At 36.7% G+C, this 15795-nt stretch overlaps 1 protein-coding gene across 4 annotated transcripts in view; it reads right to left on the bottom strand.

Moving 5' to 3' along the window:
- The window catches only part of stat3 (signal transducer and activator of transcription 3 (acute-phase response factor)), a 31063-nt gene extending 21623 nt beyond the window's left edge, over window positions 1-9440 (bottom strand). For all 4 annotated transcript variants that reach the window (XM_053514495.1, XM_053514493.1, XM_053514494.1 and 1 more), the window contains exon 1: window positions 9229-9440. The gene's annotated coding sequence lies outside the window, so the exon portion shown is untranslated. The remainder of the gene's footprint in view (window positions 1-9228) is intronic.
- Between the last annotated feature and the right edge of the window lie 6355 nt (window positions 9441-15795).

Raw genomic sequence — 15795 nt, forward strand, 5'->3', positions numbered from 1 at the left:
TAGATCTAATAAACATGTTCCTGATTCAGTGCCAACCAGCTTGGTCCTTCCTAGCACAAGTCTGTTACGCATTCGAGATGGAGATAAAAATCAATTGGCTGGAATGTAAAAGAGCTGGTTAGCAGATTAGACCAACGCGATAGATTGGATAAATGGACAGATTAAATGCTCCTGAAACAAATGTACTGAATGTGCCACTTTGGACTGGGAGGAGCTCATTAGATTCAGATGCTACTCTTGTAATTGGAAAGCGACCAAAACACAAAGGTGTAGAGAACAGATGATTGAACAGATGAGTGAACTGTCCCTCGCTACTTTCATTCTAATAAAAATAATAATTAATAACTCATAAGTATTTTATTAAATGCCTCATCTAGACCAATGAACTCAAGACACTGCATTAAAAAAAAAAACACTGCATTAAAACAAAACACAGACACATAACCACAATCATTCTATTCGCTACCATACTCCACATCTTTGCTGCACTGACCGCAAACTTTTCTGACCTCTGGCTCAATTTTATTTGTCACAGACGCACGTCTTTCATCTCCTTACTTTGTCTCTCACCTCCCACTCTGTTGATGCAATTACATCTTTATCCCCCCTCTTTTTCTCCCACACACACAAACACACTTTTTCCTTTCTGTAGAGCCCATGAAGCCACTGAAAGTCTACTATAGCAACAAAAGCCTGTTAATTACTCTAACTCTGCGTCCTTCTACACATTCTGTACATATTTGCATCATCGTGTTACAGATTTGATTGGTCGGATTGCTGAACAATATTCAATTAAGTGGAAAATCCTAGGCTTGTAATAATGCTCTGAGTATATGTGTTTGTGCAGTGTTTTACAGAAGGAACCTCTGGCGTTTAGGTCAAACCAGGACTTGTGATTAAACTGAAGGCAATTGACATACATAGCACAGTTCGTTGATGAGACTGAGCGGCAGTAAAACATTTGAACGGTGCAAGTGTTTTAAAGAAGGCTGTAAATCTGTCAATGACGATTCTGGCTAAAGCGAGTCGGAGCCCACTGCAGCTTGACGCCAACCTACTGAAGAGACGCTCCTGTCTGTGGGAACTGTACACACAATCGTTCACCTACGCCACTTGCACATTACAGGAAATTTGGCGGGAGTTATATTCCCTGAACAATCCTGACCTCGCTCCAAGCTATTTCTGCATTTTTGGGCCATTAAAGGAGTTCCTGTGAGGCCAATGATTTAGATTTGAATAATTTGAACAAAGTTTTTTTTTTCTTAAAACAATGGCTCCCACAGTAAATGTTTACTATTTTAATTGGTCACATATCCACTTAACTCATTTGATAGGTACAGTAATGCTTTATCTTCATTCTTCTGGCAATTCAGACGGTCTAGTTAACGTCGAATGCTAATAATTTAGATTTGTACATTGTTTTACAATGACATTAGTCTTTCCAGCATCTGTAAATAACGTAAGGTACATGAACAATTTCTCGTAGACGAAAGTAATCCAGGAGTATTCACTCAGTCATTTGACTAAAATCTTTCTGTTTCTCTTACTGAGTTTTATTCCATGAATGATTATTATTTACAATTACTTTGTCCTAAAACTTGGAGTGATTTTCAGGTTTCAATTTCTTTTTGGTTGCATGATGGTAACTGAGGAAGTAAACAAAAACAAATCCTTTGTATATAGTTATTTCACTGGCTGGAGACTGTGATATCACAAATACAAACACTGTTACATTTTGTCAACCTAAAACCACACTAACCCCTGTTGCACCAAAATAAACCTAATTCAGGTCTGGTACTAGTGCTGATTCTATAGCAAATCTCCTAAGAACTGGCTTTGTTTTTCCATGGGCTAAAAAGTAAAAAAAAAAAAACAGCAGCAAGTCTTGCTGCATCATTGTGGTTTTATGTCAACAAAGACTTTAATAGAAAGAAAGATAAGAGAGCTGATCATGTTGTGTTACTGCCAGCTTTGCTTCAGGTCTTGTGGGAATGAGGCGCAGAGGACGAACATAAAGAAAAACAATAGTTTTTTCACAAGTTTATCCTTGAAATGAGCAAGATGCATATGAAAAACAATCACTGTGAACACCACTCGCAGTTGCAAAGTCTTCTACTTTAACAGTGGAGAAAAAATTTGAAGCTGGTGAGAAATAATGGTTTATAGCCGCTATACCAACAGTAATAACAGGAACTATTTTGTTTTATAAATGTTCTATGACATTTAATGTCCCTGTAGATTTCGTTTTTAAATAGATTTCTTTTTTAATTATCTCATTCTTTGCTATGGAATGCAGAAGTGGAATAAAACCATGTTACTGAAAAATAATAATTGCTGGGTGACTCATATATTGATGTGAACTAAGTGAAATGTTTATTAGATATTATTATTTGTGAAAACCATAAAGGTGGCACTAAACTTTAAGCAATACATCGTATCTGCCAGCTAAAAAAAATAGGCAAAATTCTGTTTTTCAAGTTTAAGTACAGTTTACCCGCTATACCCTTTTGAGTTAAATCATTAAATGAGGAACTGACAGAAACAAAACAGAAACCCTGCACATCAGAGTGCATGCGATGGATTTCGTTTCAGCAAAAGGCAAAAATGAAGTACCACAAGAAAAATGAGAGTAACAGCTGATGTCAGCTAGGACTGTCAGTTTGCCTAAAAGTCTGAGAAGTTACGCACTTCCTCTATGTTCTCCAGCATTCCATCTTAATTACTATGAAAAATACAAGGTTAGGAGGAAATGCAGGGAACCTCCACTGCAGTGTATGATTTGCTCATCTGTACAAATGCAGCAGCAGAACAGAACAACTTTTTATTTCTACATCATGCACAAGATTACAGCTTTAAAAACTCAGAAAGGCCAGGGGTCTTATGCAGTTGAATTTAAATAAGTCCTTAAGAAATGTTTTCATTGTCTGTGTACAAAGGAATCTATGTGCAGTTGAAACCACATAGTTGTGCAATGGAGTAATTAATAACTCGAATTCGTCATTCTCACTAAAATGGACTGAAGGTGAACCAGTTTTTCCACCTCTATCCATCATATAACCTGTTTGCATAACCAGCAACAGGCGCTCACCTGAATAAAAATGGGTAGTAATTAATATATATATATATATATATATATATATATATATATATATATATATATACACCTATATACACCTACCTACAAGAAATATAATGGCTTGAGACAAATCAAGCAAACATTAGTGACAGACTGAAATAAATCTGTTATTTCCCAAAAATCTAACCAAACTGAATCAAATGTCTGCCCAGGATTCACACCTCTTGCTGTTTCAAACTTTTCAACCATCGGTAAAAGCATTAAGCTTAGAAATTGAAAGTATTTTACAAATCTTTTTTGCAAGCATTTTCTACTAAAGCTGCAGTATTTTCAAACAATTCAGCAATTTTAGACCATCTAATGTTTGTAAGTTTACTTAAATAATTTTAATTTGAATTAATTCTGAATCAAATCAGACCCAGTAATTTAATAAATCAAATTAAACAACAAAAGTTTGATCAAACTGTATAAATGGGGGTGGGGGGGTCTATTCAGTTATGCATTGCGATTCTTAGCATGGCAATTCATGTTTCGTATGATTTTATTTTTTCTATCTATAAATGTTTGTGTTTGGGTTGGTAAAATGTTGCAATTCCTCTATAATCCTGCAGGTGGTGTGCTCTAAACTATTCATAAATTGGCAAGCAGCATAGCATTCAGTTGAGTAGGAACAAAGTTAGAACAAAATTGGGCCAAAAGTTATATTAATTGGGTATGTTAATAAAAATGTTGATAATTACAGAATCGCAATACAAATTTAATCTGCACCTAGGTATTGTAATAATATCGTATCAGGTAGTCCCTGATGATTGAACTGCATAACAGATTTAATCGGACTGCTCTAGCAGGTACACAGCTTGTGAGTAAATACCAATCTGGAGGTTTATGAAGTTAAATTATTACAGCAATTGTTTTTATAAAGAATGAAATCACAATTAAGGAGATGCTGTAAATTAAATAATCACAATTTTTAATAATTAATGGAATGCCTCTAGGACAGGTTATCGCTTGGGACACATTCTGACTAACCAAATTTATGTAATAAATGTAATTTAAAGGTAATTACAAATTAGTTCATGTAAATAGCAGTTTACACCAAATGCTAAAATAACTAACTAAATATTCCTAAGCAAATACAATAACAGTTCCATACTCTAATCTCATTCTTATTTCCATTGCTCAATCTTGATTGAATCACTGCATCTCAACCCTAACCACCCAGATAAACACCTTATCCTCCCGCATAAGTGCTGTTTTTATATAATTCCCATTAAGCAAAAAAGGTTTTTGTTAGACATTATAAGAAAGGAATATTGAAAAATTCCGACCACAAAAACCATAACACAAAATTTTGTTACAGGTTTTTTTTTTTTTGGGGGGTGAATTTGTAACCGTAAGAGGTGTAACATAACTCACAAATGAGATCCAGGGCTTTTTTATTGTCTCATTAGTCAGAAGGCACGGCATGGTTCATGAAAGAGGCGGGGCACCTTGATTGAGGGTAAGATTGAGGTTATGTAAGATCAGACCACAGGGAGTAAAACAGTTCTACATTTTCAGTTAGCTGAAAAAAAAAAAGAACTTGAAGGAAGAATGGAGTAAATATTTCATGGTGTTCCTCTTATATCGAGAGGGTTGTGCTGATTCATCAATCACAGCGCTTCAGTAAGGCACCGTCGTGTGCCACAGCAGCTTCAGTGACAGACAAATAGTGCTATTTCACTAGTAAAATATTTTGATAATGTTGTAACCATTGTGGTTAATATTTTTTTTATATGTGACATTTAAATCACAAACCTCATGGAAAAGACCATGACCAACATATTTAATCATTTACAAAAATCCTTGTTCTGATTTGCTCCATACAGAGTGGGAAATGCCTAAATAAAGAACTCCTGCAAAGACCCCTGACCTCAACCCCCACTAAACACCTTTGAGATGAACAGGCTCCATCAGACATCAGTACCTGATTCTTGTAACGCTTTTGTCCCTGAATGAATAAAAATCCTTATAAATATGCTCTAAAAATCCAGAGTAAAGCCTTTCCAAAAGGGCCAGTGTAACTGTAATGTGTCCAAAAACTTTTGACCACACAGTGTACACGAGGGAATTATCACTGGTCGCTGACGGGATGGGTTTATAAGTATGTGACAGACGTGACATCTGCTGATTCTGCCTTGCATCAGCAAACTGATGTGCTAGGTACATGATGTTCTTTTTTTCGTTCTAGATTTTCCAAACACGTGCACTTGTGTAAAACACGGTGAAATGACTGCTGAGACTTTCATCTTCTTATTCAATCAGGGTCTTTTTGACTCACAGACTAAGGTAAAGAATAGATGAATAAAAAATTTTTAAAAAACACTGGCCAGGCATTTATATTTTTAAACCAGCCATGGCTCTGCACATACATGTACAACAGTGTAACTTGATACAAGACCAGATGACTGGGTGTCAGTCTAAGTATGAGGTTTCTAAGACAATGTTTTATTAAAAAGAAAGACATAATAGTGGCAGAAAAGGCTAACATGTGGTTTAAGATTGTCAATTTATTAACAAAACAGTAGACCTAGTTGTAATTCTTACATTAATCACTTGAAATTTGGTTTAACAGTTTGGCTTCCATACTCACTTATAATTTGGCAGCGAATATAAAATATGCGTTTGATTTAATACATCAAGCCAGCTTATTATCTGCACAAGACAAATGTGCTTATCCACTTGAGACCTAAATGTTCTCTTACACTCACTGGCCACTTTATTAGGTATATCTGTTTAGCAGCATGTTAAGGCAAATATCTAATTTGACAATCAAATTTTAGCAACTTAAGGCATTAAGGCATGTAGACACAAGCAAGACAACCTTCTGAAGTTCAAAACCGAGCATTAGAACGGGAAAAAACATTTATTTATGTGACTTTGAATGCTGTATGGTTGTTTGTGCCAGGTGGACTAGTCTGAGTATTTCTGAAACTGATGATCTACTGGGAATTTCACACACAACCATCTCTAGGGTTTCCAGAGAATGGTCTAAATTGGAAAAATACTCAGTGAGATCAGTTCTCTGGGCAAAAATGCCTTGTTGATGCCAGATAGAAGGCAATAGTAACTCAAAGAACATCTCATTACAACTGACATAATGTATGCACTAGAGCATCTCTGAGCACACAGCATGTCCAACCTTGAAGCAAATAGGCAGAGACCACTTGCCTTTCCATGCTTTCTGTCTATTATTACCAGTTCAATTAATGTTTAAATGCCACAGGGTGCCTGAGTATTTTTGCTGACCATGTCCTTACCTTTATGAGCACAGAATACCACACCATGGCACATAGCTAAAATCATCTCAAACTCGTTTCTTGAACATGACAATGAGTTTACTCTACTTTTGAAAAAGTTTGCTTACATTTTTAAAAACAAAAGCAGGTCCAACCCAGTAATAGCAAAGTGTACCTAATGAAGTGGTCGGTGAGTGTAGTTCTCTATGCACTCTATAGAAAGATGTGTATAATATGTAAGTAGTCTTTACTTGGATCAAGAGCAGGAGACTATGGGTCATAGCAAATGACTGTCATCCTCATCGAACCCCTTATGCATAACCCCTCGTGCCATGTAAATGTGGACAAAGTCACCCAGAAATGTTAGGAAATGTACTGAGAAAAAAAATGCAGCATAAAAAGTCTCTGTTCGTTTCTTCCATTTCATCTGTTACCTGTTTGTGTGTGACATTTCAAAGCATATTTATTTATTGGCTCATTCAGTGGCACGACTATAATTACAGCTTTGGCAAAGATAGCATACCGGTGTCGCCTATTCCAGTAAGTGTTTCCTCATACTGCAAGGATCAAGCACAAGGTACAGAAACAATCAAGAAATGTGAGTATATCGTCATTGTTGCAGGGCCAAAATTAGAATAAAGAAATGGAGATATAGGCAGAGATAGCTTTACGGATATAAAGGTTTTAAATATTACTTCTGTGTGTGTGTGTGTGTGTGTGTGTGTGTGAGAGAGAGAGAGAGAGAGAGAGAAAGAAGCAACTGATAATGATCTTTTCTCTTTGTGTTTAATTTTGTAACATTCCTCATCTTTACACTCCCATTTATTATGTAAACTAACCTCTGGACTGAAGTTTCAAGTTCATGTTTGTTGCCACCATAGTCAAACACAAAACACCATCCATCCTTTGAGGCCCACTTCTCAGATGTTTTTAAGAAACATCTGGATGTATGATGAAAACATTATGCAACCTAAAAAAACATTTTCAGGTCGTAATTACAAGCAGGAGCTTGAGCTTGATACTAATACTGCAAAAACATTTCCTTTTTTTCCATTTACAAGCCAATCAAATTTGGCCCTTAATGTGACCTTATATAATAATTCACAATTTGAGTCCTGGAATATGCCTGTGCCATTAGGGAAGAAAACTCCATAGCTGTAATAACCTGGTCATTCAGTACATTCAAGTTGTCAGCCGACCTTATTTAATTGGCACATAACGTTGACTCAACCTGACCAGCTGAACAACCCTAGATCATAACCTCTGCCTCCAAAGGCTTGTACAGTGGCATGATGAAAGCATTGCTCCATAAACCTTCTTTCTAACCTTGCTATTGAACAGGGTCAATCTGAACAACACCATATGACCTTTTTCCTTTGTTCCAATACTTTACGCTCCCTAATTTTTTTAACTTTTTTTTTCTTGATTAGTCTCACTAATTAGTTGTTTTCTTATGAACACACAGCTGTTTAGTCCCAATCCTGAGAGTTCGCATCACATCACATCACATCACATCACGTGTATGGAAATGCTCTTGTTTTCAATATTATACATAGCAATAGTTTTTACTGTTAATTTATTTTATTAACGATGCAACTTCAAGTCTTTTCGATCATATTTCTTCCACACAGTCGACTATTCAGCACTATCCTGCCAAGTATTGAAAATGTGTTGTATGTGTTCCAGTCATTTCAAAACTCTTTAATTTTTTTCTTTGCTTGATGTCACTTAAATAATTTCTAAAACAGTGACTTTTTTTTGGCAGAGTAGTGTAGAATGCTTATCTAGCAACTGATGAATGACCTGAAAGTTATTTATATGAGTTGCCTTGGTTTTGTATTATTGCGCAAGAAAGGGCTTTTTCTACATGATTACTCGTGCACTTAAACACAAACACACATATACACAGATACCTTCACCTTCACAGTTGGGGAAAATCAGCAGCACGTGAGTACAGCATGACTTTGATTTTAAAAAATCCCCTTTATCTGTACTCTGCTCGTTAACGCTAAAGTACAATAAAAGTCCCCTAAAGGGCCTGGAGTGACCAAAACCAAAAGGTCACGGTACCAGAAAGTGCAGCACGAGGACCCGGTGACAACCAAGAACGCGCGCGTGCGCGAGAGAGACAGAGAGGATTCCCTCGGTCCAAATACTGGAAGGTGACGTCATGGGAGGGTATTTAATGAGGGACTACCCCTTCTTGTGACCGCAATAATAATCTGAGAGCAGACTAAAAACGCGCACGTCTGCTTGCCTGTAACGCGTTATAAAATATTTATAAAGATGTGCATAACGTATGCAGCGCTAAGGCAGGGCACGTGCCTGTTTTACGCGTGCAAAAAGTGCTTTATTTTTAAATTAACGTTTATAACGGTTAAGACATCTTTCCTCACAGCAGTGTTAAATTTTATATTCATCGCTATGTTTTTATTTTTAATACTATTATTTACATATACGATATTTGACCCTTTTTACTATGCACTGCATACTAAAGCTAATAAAAAAGAAAAAGCCCAAAACAAGCACGCTTTAAGACATGTATGTGTGTATATGAAGCGGTTAAGAGTTTTTAAACCCATATAATAGCATTTAATATTAAAGTATTTTGGATATTTGATGAATAACACTTAGGCTACATTGATAAACATTACATTTGCACTGACATTAGTCCAAGTTTGACGTCTTAAATCAAGCGTAAATCCATTTTAAACACTATTTAACATTTTCCCGGGTGAGCAAACGTAAACATTTTTGTTTCTATAAAGTTCATAGTGAAAATGTGAATAATCTCTGGTAAAAAATAATAATAATAATTAAAAAAAAAAAGACAAGCTGACTGAAATGCGGTGGGTTTTCGGATACAGTACTTACCCTCTATGGTGGATGTGGCTTGAAAAAAATATGAAGGGAAAAAACTTGTTTAAACGATACGACTTCTCAACAAACCGTTTTCAACCCCGATATCTGTAAGTAAACTAAAAACGGACACTAAAACCAAACAACTCCTGAGTTTCCTTAACTTTACTGAAACAGCAGCAGCAGTAATGTAGTCTCTAGCGCTCTGTCTCCAAGGGGCTGTGCTAACTCCACGATGATTGACAGGTCTTAGAGGAATTGTCGCGCGAGAAAGTAGTACTATCCAATCAAAACGTCAGAGAGGTCTTAGGAGGCGGGATTTAAACCTAGCAGCGTTGTATGCGCCTGTGTTTTTGGCTCTGGGTCGGTTGACCGCTCTGGATAACCGTCCCTCCCGCCGTAAGCGATCTGTTTGAAGGCGTAGTGCGGAGGGTGCGCGTCTTAGTTCCCGGAACAGCTCAGCGGGAAGTCATCTGAATTACTGGCAGTGTTTGCGTCATTACAACTTTACCTCAGTGAATATGAGGGATATTGGCAGGTTAAGGATTAGAAAGTCTGATTTATTCGTATCAAGGTCACGATTTACTGCCACATTAAGAAATATTTTAGGGTTTGTCCAAACAAACAAACAAAAAATACATTTAATGTGGAATGTCACCGTGTGTGAAAACACTTTTCCTTAATCATAAACTGTGATTAAACGCCTACACACACAGAAACACGTTTGACTATCTTCACAAAGACCTCCTATTAAAATAATTATTAATGTAGCTCGTAAATATTTTATAAAATATAAAAACCCTTTTAATACACAGTCATATATTCCTGTAATTGTGGGCAGACTCCAACGTCCACTCTCCAGGATAAATACCTGTGATGTTGAAGATCCTGAACCCGATAAAGGTTTAAATCAACAGGCAGTTCCTTGTTAGTTTCCATGAATTGAAGGAACAGGATGTGACAGGGACATGATCTGTGTAACCACGGCTGGTAATGAGTTTACAGAAGATGTTCTGGTACATTCTCTGAAGTATGAAGGTAGCCAATTGTACCTTCACTGTCTGCAGGAGTGGCTTTTTGTGCTTTTAACAATGGTCAATGTCACAAAGCAGCTTTACAGAATAAAAAAAAGGAAATAAATTAGACCATGTATGGGAAAAAAAGGCACTATCAGTTTGTCTTGGATGAACAAGCCGAGGACGATGATAGCAAGGAAAAAAATCCCTGAGATGACAATAGGGAGAAACCTTGAGAGGAACTAGACTCAACAGGGAATCCATCCTAATTTGTGCAATATCAGATAGTATGATCATAAATCAGTCCCTGTTATATCTGTGTACTATGAGGTTGAAAGTTCAATATAACATGCAATGTGTTTAAGTTGCTATAAAGTCCAAGACCAGCCTCATGGTTATCAAGTGGACTCGTCCTCAGTCACCACATGCATCCCAAGCAGGCCTCAATGCGAGGAGATCTCGAACCAGTCTTATCCAGAGAGCCAAAGCTGTCGGGAACAATGTTAACTCAGGAGTGTCATGTAGTTCGGCAGAATGGGAGGAAGAGAGAGAGAGAGAGAGAGAGAGAGAGAAAGAAACATAGGTATGCTAGGAGTAACATCATGTTTAAGGTCAATGTATATTTAGGGCAGAGCTCCAGCAATCCTCCATCTTTACTGTGTACATGTAAAGACATACTGTAAGTATGTTATTCACCATCAAAAATGATTAAAACCCAAATAATAATTAGATTTTAAAGACTACAAATGGATGTTTAAATGTAAGGGACATGTACACTGCCTGGCAAAAAAAAAAAAAAAACATGCCGCAGACTGAATTGATTCAGTCATCTTTATCTTTAAATGCAGCGCACAATGTGGTGTCCAGCTCATGTGTGAACATGATTCCTCATGCTCCCTGAAGCACTTTTTCTATATTTGAGTCCTGAAATATACCTGTACCATTAGGGAGGAAAAGCTCCATAGATGTGATAACCTGGTCAATTCTTACATCAAGGAGTACTTCAATTTATTGCCACATAATGTTGCTGACCAACTGAAGCAAACCCAGATCATAACCTCCATGGAGGCTTGTACAGTGGCTTAAAAGGGAACTCATCTTATTAATTAAAAGTCTAATCTTTATGCGTCCTAGCAAACTGAATCCTTTTTCTGATTAGCCTCACTAACAATTGGTTCCCATATGGCCACATAGTTGTTTAGTCCCAATCCTGTGAGATCTGTTACTTTACTCTATTTAACAAGATTATAGTTTTTACAGTTAATTTTTTTTTTTTACCATGCAACTTCACAGAGTGTTTAAGTGTTAAGCCAATTTTTACAAAGATGACGGTTTAGCACTATCCTTCCAGGTTTTGATAATTTGTGGAAGGGGTTTTTAACCCATTTAAAATTTCCTAAGTTGTTTTCTTTGCTTGATGCTGCCCAATAATCCGACCCTTCTGAAATGGCAACTTTTTTTAGCCAGGCAGTATACACCAAAAGATGAATGATGCATACAAAAATAATTAAAGATGTACCCTGATCTTACCACACAGGCAACCTATATTTATGAGACTGTAAAGTACTAGCATTTTTTAGGAGTCAGTTGAATCCAAATGCTAATTGGGGGGTGTTCAATAAAAACCTCCCAAATTTCTACTTGTTGAATCTAATCAAGCCGATAAGGGTTGCATAATTAAGTATACTCTATTTGGTACTTAGGGTTTTGTCACATTAAACATTTGTCTTGTGTAGGATCACACAGGACTGGAGCCTGTCCCATGGAACCTAGGCCCTAACATAAGACCCTAAAAGGGATGGCAATCCATTGCATCGCACAAACCCACATACACTCACACCCATTCATACACTACACACATTTTGAAAATGCCATTCAGCCTACAGTGTATGTCATTAGTGGAAACCCACCAAACAAAGATAGATTATGCAACAGAACAGAGGTTAGATTTGATCCCCCAACCCAGGAGGTGCGAAGCAAAAGTGTTAACCAGATATCAATATAGTGTACAGATGTGAATATCATAAGGCATTTTGCTAATGCAAAAACTACAACATTATAGCACAAAATCAGTCTGTTGGTCTCTCATACTAAGAAATGCAAACCTAAATTCTGTGGGAAAGTCTTGAATTTCACTATAATAAACCATTAAATAAGAATGCTCATTCATGGTAGGAACATGTTGATTCATGTTCTATTCATAATAGGATCACTGAAGATAGTTTGCGAGGAAAATCACACCATTGTGCTTTATTTGTCTTCTCGTTCTAGACTTACAATTATAAACATCATTTGATGGCAGAGGCTTTACATACATAGTTAGAAAAAAGCAAAATTGTTTATATGGTGAAGTAACGAAAAGCATTTTTGAAAGGAGTCATTAACAATAATTAGTAACAGTTATGTAAGTACAGTAGGCTGTGGCATTTAAATGATGCTCAGTTGGTACTTTGTTGCCAAAAGTCAAAGTGTGCCAAGAAAATCCAGCAGCAGCCTGAACTGTTGATAAAAGGCAGGTTGGATCCATACTTTCATATTGTTTGTGCCAAATTCAGTCCCTACCATCTGAATGTCACAGCAGATTTTGAGACTCATCAGACCAGGCAACATTTTTCTAATCTTCTGCAAGTTTGGTGAGCCCATGTAAATTGTAGCCTCAGTTTCCTGTTTTAAGCTAACAATGGTGGCACCAGGTGTGGTGTTCTGCTGATAAAGCCCATCTGCTTCAAGGTTCGATATGTTGGGCATTGAGAGATGCTCTTCGGCATAGCTTAGTTGTAACGAGATGTTATTTCAGTTACTGTTTCCTTTTTTATCAGCTCAAACCAGTCCAGTCATTCTCCTCTGATCTCTGGCTTCGATGAGATATTTGAACCGCAGCATTTTTTTAGAACATTCTCAGTAAACCCTAAAGATGGTTGTGTATGAAATCCCCTTATACAGCTTTATCCTTGACTTTAACTTATAAGGAGTCCCTAAGCAACTACTAATGATCATCCTATTTTGGTCATGTGTGAGTTTGAATACTCATGACATAATTTCCAAAATGTTGGTTTGCCTCAGTAGCACATGTGACAGAGTCATGTGAGTGTGTTCAGTGGTTCATCCAAAAGTGTGAAATGATACATAAAAATATACCCATAGCCCGTTCTGGCTTGAACACCAGATTGTTTCAGATTGGATATGAACCATTTCGATTTTCTTTTTCTAATCCTCTGTTGTATTAAATACCTGAAACATGTTCAACTGAAAAAGATATTGATCAAGCATGTTTCAAATTGCCTTAGACCCACACACACACCTAGCAAATCTAATGGTAGAGGGAAGGTTAATCACGATTGATGATAGAAAGAAATTGGAAACAACAAGTAGGAAGACCAGCAAAGAGATGGCATTAAAGAATGGCTAGGAGTATGAAAGCGGACATCAATAGAGATAATTAAGGAAAGAAAAGGATTATGGAAAAATAACAAGATATTACAGTCCCTAGATGGAACTTCATAGATTGATATGTAGATTAGATATTAGTAGGTATGAGGATGACAGCTGGAGATGTTAGATTAGCCTAGGTGCCAGCAGACACAATATATTAGTGATGAATAAACTAAAGAAGGCGGCACGGTCGCTTAGTGGGTAGCATAGTCGCCTTGCACCTTCAAGGTCAGGGTTCGAGTCCCGCCTTGGGTCTGTGTCCATGGAGATTTCATGTTCTCTTCGTGCTTGAAGGGTTTCCATCCACAGTCCAAAGATATGCAGATTAGGCTAGTTGGTGTTCGTAAATTTACTGTAGTGTGTGTTTATGTGTGTGCACCCTGTCCTGGGATAGACTCCAGGGCCCATATTCATAAAGCCTCTTAGAATTCTCTCAGAGATCTCTCATCTTAGCTTAAAAAGTCCTAGCTGGGAGTCCTAGACTAAAAGTGATTTAGGAAACTTCTCAGAGCAACTCTGCGTAAGGAAAGTACAAATAGTAAAAATAGAATATATAATGATAGAATAGAGAGTAAAGTCATAATGTTTGTATATAAAGAAATTGTGTAATCATGACTACAGGCTACTTTATGCAAAGTAAAGGCCAAATAACCTAAAGTTAATTTAAACAGCTAAATATTGAAAATGTGTCTACTTTTAAAGCAACCACAGTAGTTGCTATATTTACGCTCTTACATTTACTGTATTTACTATACTGATTTTATTACTTTAATCTATTTTAGATTGAATGTCTCACCTTTTACCAATTTACATGATGGCAGGACGGTCTATTTAAGTTGCACTTTTGGATGGAAGGAAGTAAAAGAACAAGAAAACCAAATTGGACAGAAAAGCAGCGTTTACTTTTAACTTTACGTTTAGTGTTTGGAGAATATTTCTTCTTTCCGCCATTTTGTCCTCTGCTATAGAAACCCTCAAGCCTTTTAAAAGTCCTCCTCTCTACTCTTAATAATTTTAACCTTAGGAGCTGTTTTTAGGGCTAAGATGTTCCGTAAATCATTTTGATCTTTACTAGGATTTAGTCCTGAATTTAAGGGGGAAATTCTTAGCAAATGCCATATTTCTAAGAATCTTCTTTTAGACTTAAGAAGCTTTGTGAAGGCCGCTGTGACCCTGTATACGGGATGGAGCCGTAGATGATGATACAATAAAATAAATAATCCTGCTAAATTTTATTTTTAAAAACACATATCTTGTTTTTAATATAGTAATACATGAACATTTTAAGAGATCATTTAGTATAATATGTTCTGAAATCTTGAAACAGATCGTCCACCTACACCTACACACACCGAAGTGCCATTTGGCCTTTCGAAGCACACAGAATAGACACTGGAGAGCTGTTTCGGTGTCAGAAGTGGACCCTGACGTTAGAAAATGCAAATCCGTGTTCAAGTTATGTTGCATGTGGTTAACAGTCATTGATGTGCAGCTAGATATAAATGCTAAAAACAAAGAACTTCTGTGGGGCAAGGTCAAATTAGTCTTTTCTGTAGACAAAAGCAGAACTAACCATCCATCTAAACACATTCCCACTTCAATACCTAAACATCTTTATCATTTAATCAGAATTCGAGTGTGTACAGATGTTGATTTGAGTGTAAAAAGTGTTCGAATTCTTACAGAGAATCTAAAATGATGATGTTTTAATCTGTGTGCTTCTTCCTTCCCTCTTCTGTGAATCTGCTTTGCGAAGCTTTTGATAGTATCTTATAGAGAGAGAGAGACCAGACTTGTGAGTGTGTGAATATAGTGTATGTATATATATATATATATATATATATATATATATGTATGCATGCATGAACATGATACAGTATATTTCCTGTTTTGAGGTTTATCCCCTGCTGACCTGGTAAATGCATGCAATTTAAGGGTGTAACACTAATCGTGTAACACAATTGTTCCCCACATATCTAGAAGGGGCAACCGGTGTTCGTAAATGATGCATCTTGTTTCGCAAGTTCAAGGATCAAGCGTTCCATTCGATGAAGGTTCACCGGAACGAATGCGGTGGGCCTCAAGTGGGCCTTTTTTTAAACGCATTATTAAAAAGTTAAAAATACTAAGCAAT

Source organism: Clarias gariepinus, chromosome 16, assembly GCF_024256425.1.
Source record: "Clarias gariepinus isolate MV-2021 ecotype Netherlands chromosome 16, CGAR_prim_01v2, whole genome shotgun sequence".
Taxonomy (NCBI): Eukaryota; Metazoa; Chordata; class Actinopteri; order Siluriformes; family Clariidae; genus Clarias; species Clarias gariepinus.